We start from the raw sequence: 5000 nt of genomic DNA, 5'->3' as shown, positions 1-5000 counted from the left end.
ATAGCCATTCCCCAGGCGGTCCGGCGGAGGCTTAAGAGTCGTGCTTAACGGCCACCAGGTCAACCCGCGGAATCTACTGGGTTGACCTGGCGGCCGGTTTGCTTTCCGGCCACCAGGTCAACCCATTGGATTCGACGGGTTGACCTGGTGGCCGCTTTGCTTTCCGGCCCGGGTGTCACCCCACTCCGAGGGCAGCGCGGCAGTGGTCTTGACGACCACAGAGGGGGGGCTTAATAGTCGAGACGGAGCCGGTCCGGGAGAGGCTTAATCGTCATCCCCCGACAGTGTGTGTGGGGGGGGGAGGCTTAGCAGTCTTCCCCCCAGGCTGGGTGGGGGCCTGGCGGGAGGCGTCGCAGTCTTCCCCCGGGCGGTCCGGTGGGGGAGGCTTAGCAGTCGTCCTCAGGGTGGTCCGGGGGTGGGGGGAGGCCTCACAGTCGTCCCTGGGAGAGCCGGGTCGGCGGCGGTGGCGGGTGTCAGGCTTTACATCCAGCCTCCGGAGGGTGAGCGTCCTCGGACGCGCTGCAGCTGCCGCAGAGAGGCGGCCTCTGAGGCAGGGAGCGGGGCACCGAGGCTGGGGAGTGGGGAGCAGGAGCCGTGGGGTGGGGGGCGTTCAGGACAACAGGTCAAGCCCCGGGTAGCGGCTGTCAAATGTTCAAAGTCCCCACCGGGACAACAGGTCAACCCCAGGGGAAGCAGCTGTAAAATTTTCAAAGTCCCCGTTCGGCCACCAGGTCAACCCGCTGAATCTATTGGGTTGACCTGGCGGCCGGTTTCCTTTCCGGCCACCAGGTCAACCCAATGGATTCAACGGGTTGACCTGGTGGCCGGTTTGCTTTCCGGCCCGGGCGTCACCCCACTCCGAGGGCAGAGCGGCAGTGGTCTTGAGGACCACAGAGGGGGGGCTTAATAGTCGAGACGGAGCCGGTCCGGGGGAGGCTTAATAGTCGTCCCCCGAGGACTCCGGGGGCAGGCTTAATAGTCGTTCCAGGAGAGGCTTAATAGTCGTCCCCCCGAGTACTCCGGGGGCAGGCTTAATAGCCATTCCCCAGGCGGTCCGGCGGAGGCTTAAGAGTCGTGCTTAGCGGCCACCAGGTCAACCCGCGGAATCTACTGGGTTGACCTGGCGGCCGGTTTGCTTTCCGGCCACCAGGTCAACCCATTGGATTCGACGGGTTGACCTGGTGGCCGCTTTGCTTTCCGGCCCGGGTGTCACCCCACTCCGAGGGCTGCGCGGCAGCGGTCCTGAGGACCACAGAGGGGGGGCTTAATAGTCGAGAGGGAGCAGGTCCGGGGAAGGCTTAGCAGTCTTCCCCCGGGCGGTCCGTTGGGGGAGGCTTAGCAGTCGTCCCCAGGGCGGTCCGGGGGTGGGGGGAGGCCTCACAGTCGTCCCTCGGAGAGCCGGGTCGGCGGCGGTGGCGGGCGTCAGGCTTTACGTCCAGCCTCCGGAAGGTGCGCGTCCTCGGAGGCGATGCAGGCGCCGCAAAGGGGCAGCCTCCGAGGCAGGGAGCGGAGCACCGAGGCTGGGGAGAGGGGAGCAGGAGCCGGGGGCTGGGGGGGGTGGGGTGGGGGGGGGGCGTTCAGGACAAGCGGTCAAGCCCCGGGGAGCAGCTGTCAAATGTTCCAAGTCCCCACTCGGCCACCAGGTCCACCCCAGTCTAGCAATGGGGTTGACCTGGCTGATGGCCGGTTAGTGTCAAGGTAAACTCACCGTCGTCCACAGGAGGGCAGCTCTCAGGCCGTCCGGCTGCGGCTGACTCTGGGGCGGTGCCCGGTCCCGGCAGCGAGGGGCGGGGGGGGGGGCGCGGAGCGACACGGAGCTAACCGGCCCCCGGGGCCGGGGGCGCCTCCCGCGACTTTGGGGGCCGCGGGTCGTCAGTGGCGTGCAGGCCGGGCCTCTCCCGGGGGATTCGGGGGGGGGGGGGGGGCGGTCCTGCGGGCCGGGCGCAGGGGGCTCGAGCGAGCCCGGGCCGGTCCGCCCCGGGGCCGGGGTCTCCGCCTGCGGCTCGGGGGGGCGCGGGTCGTCGGGGGAGGAAGCCCGGGGGAGCTGCACGCCGGCCTGCCAGGCCAGGCCAGGCCTGGCCTGGGTGGCCGCGGGGGGATTCGGGGCGGTCCCGCGAGCCGGCGGCCGGGCGCAGGGGGTCCGAGCGCGTCCGAGCGAGTCCGTCCCGGCCCCGGGGTCTCCCCCTGCGGCTCTGGGGGGCCGTGGGTCCCCGCTGGCGGAAGCCGCTGGGCGCTGGACACCCGCCGTCCGTCCCGCCTGGCCAGGCCTGGCCTGGGTGGCCGCGGGGCGGGGGATTCGGGGCGGTCCCGCGAGCCGGCGGCCGGGCGCAGGGGGTCCGAGCGCGTCCGAGCGAGTCCGTCCCGGCCCCGGGGTGTCCCCCTGCGGCTCTGGGGGCCGTGGGTCCCCGCTGGAGGAAGCCGCTGGGCGCTGGACACCCGCCGTCCGTCCCGCCTGGCCAGGCCTGGCCTGGGTGGCCGCGGGGGGATTCGGGGCGGTCCCGCGAGCCGGCGCCCGGGCGCAGGGGGTCCGAGCGAGTCCGTCCCGGGCCCGGGGCCTCCCCCTGCGGCTTTGGGGGCCGTGGGTCCCCGCTGGCGGAAGCCGCTGGGCGCTGGACACCCGCCGTCCGTCCCGCCTGGCCAGGCCTGGCCTGGGTGGCCGCGGGGCGGGGGGATTCGGGGCGGTCCTGCGGGCCGGCGGCCGGGAGGGTCCGGGCCAGTCCGCCCCATGCCCGGGGTCTCCCCCAGCGGCTTCGGTGGGTCCTCCGCGGAGGAAGCCGGGTGGGGAGCCGGACCCCAGGCGCCCAGACCCGTGACCTGCGGCCGCGACCTCCGACTCGGCAGGAGCGACGAGGGGCTTTCCGGCCCGTCCCCCCCCTCTCCTTCCTCCCCAGAAAAGGAGAGAGAGCTGGCTCGGACCGGGAAAAGCTGCCTACGGCACCTGGGATTCCCAGGCGGTCACCCATCCAAGTACTAGCCAGGCCCGGGACGGTTTACCTTCCGAGATCGGACGGGATCGGGGGCGTTCGGTCCGGTATGGCCGTAGGCACCCGGCCCCCGCGCCTCCTCGCCCGCTTTCCCCTGCCGACGCCCGGGCCTGCCGCACGGTGAGCCCCGGTCGGACTGCCCCCCTGCGGCAGGGCCCCCGTCTCTCGCGGGCCCGGTCCTTTTTTCCTTCTCGAGCTCCGGGGCCCGGGCTGGCCGCCAGAGCCCCTCCGCCCGCCCGCCCTCCCCGGCGTCGGGGAAAATATTGTCCCGGACATCCAGTGCGCCCTGATCCTGTCAGCCGGGGGGGGGGGTGGGTGGGTGGAGGGGGGGCAGTCCCTCGCTGCGGCCGGGGAGGGTGAGCCCAGGGCGGCTTGCCTGCCGTCCGAGTCCCCTCTCGGCCACCAGGTCAACCCCGAGCCGAAAGGGCTGAAAAATTTTCAGAGTCCCCTCCCGGGCACCAGGTCAACCCGTGGAATCGAACGGGTTCGCCTGCTGGCCGGTTCGCTTCCCGGCCACCAGGTCAACCCGTAGGTTTGAACGGGCACGCCCGGTGGCCGCTTTCCCGTCCGGTCACCAGGTCAACCCGGATCTCCCTCCTTCCCTGGGCGCCCCCTCCTCGGAGGCGTCAGGTTCCATTTTCTTTTTCCCCCCAGACTTCCAGGGGCCCGATCCAGTCGGCCGGGAGGCAGTCCCTCGCTGCGGCCGGGGTGGGTGAGGCCAGGGCGGCTTGCCTGCCGTCCGAGTCCCCTCTCGGCCACCAGGTCAACCCCGAGCCGAAAGGGCTGAACATTTTTCAGAGTCCCCTCCCGGGCACCAGGTCAACCCGTGGAATCGAACGGGTTCACCTGCTGGCCGGTTCGCTTCCCGGCCACCAGGTCAACCCGTAGGTTGCCGACGGGGCTAGCCAGTGGCCGGTTTGCTTTCCGGCCGCCAGGTCAACCCCTAGGTTTGAACGGGCACGCCCGGTGGCCGCTTTCCCGTCCGGTCACCAGGTCGACCCGGATCTCCCTCCTTCCCTGGGCGCCCCCTCCTCGGAGGCGTCAGGTTCCATTCTTTTTTCCAGACTTCCAGGGGCCCGATCCAGTCGGCCGGGAGGCAGTCCCTCGCTGCGGCCGGGGAGGGTGAGCCCAGGGCGGCCTGGTCCATGTCTCTAGTGGGCCCGATCCTTTTTTGGGGTGTTTTTTTTTTTTTTTCCGAGCTCCGGGGCCCGGCCCGCCCGGGCAGCCCTCCTCGGAGGCGTGGGGCGGATTTCCCCCCCCCCCCCCCAGACTTCCAGGGGCCCGATCCTGTCGGCCGGGAGGATGTCCCTCGCTGCGGCCGGGGAGGGTGAGCCCAGGGCGGCCTGCTTGGCGGCCGGGTCCATGTCTCTAGTGGGCCCGATCCTTTTCTTCCCTTTTCCGGCTCCGGGGCCCGGGGTGGCCGGGTAGCCCTCCGCGGTGGCGTCGGCAAATTTTTTTAAAAAATCAGACTTCCGTGGGCCCGATCCTGACGGCCGGGAGGCAGTACCTCGCTGCGTCCGGGGACGGTGAGACGCTCGGCCACCGGGTCAACCCGGAGGAAGCGGGCTGGGGGAAAAAAAAAAAAAAAAAAAAGTTTTCCAAGTCTGAAAAATTTTCAAAGTCCCCTCCCGGCCACCGGGTCAACCCCTTTGGAGCGAATGGGTTGACCTGACGGCCGGTCGTCTCGCGGATGTCCGGAAGGGGTCGCCCAACGCCGTCTCGGCCGACCGAGGGAACCACGAGGTGGCGCCCGGTTCCAGTTTCGTACCGCCGAAGGCGGGGCTTTGGCTTTTTCGACCCGTCTTTCGAGGACTGTGTGCGGAGATTTGTGAGGACAGGTTTTTCAGAGCCTGTGAGAACCGGAGCTCAGCCTAGGGGATCAATCCGAGTATTGTACCCGACCCTGCCCGGCGTGGGAGGGGGGGAACGGGCACGTTTGAGGGCGGAGGCCAGCACCCACCCGGCCCTCCGCCGAGACGGCCCGCTTTTCCCGGCTCTTAGCTCACGGGCCCCGCA

The 5000-nt window shown here is 70.4% G+C and overlaps 1 non-coding gene across 1 annotated transcript; it reads right to left on the bottom strand.

The window, feature by feature from the left end:
- Positions 1-2926: 2926 nt before the first annotated feature.
- LOC128824106 (5S ribosomal RNA) lies at positions 2927-3045 on the bottom strand. The gene has a single exon (XR_008442335.1). It is a non-coding gene; the product is annotated as a 5S ribosomal RNA (ribosomal RNA).
- Positions 3046-5000: the final 1955 nt, after the last annotated feature.

This window comes from Malaclemys terrapin, chromosome 15 (assembly GCF_027887155.1).
Source record: "Malaclemys terrapin pileata isolate rMalTer1 chromosome 15, rMalTer1.hap1, whole genome shotgun sequence".
Taxonomy (NCBI): Eukaryota; Metazoa; Chordata; order Testudines; family Emydidae; genus Malaclemys; species Malaclemys terrapin.
Note: the sequence above shows the minus strand (reverse complement) of the source record. Positions and strands in the feature narration are given on the sequence as shown.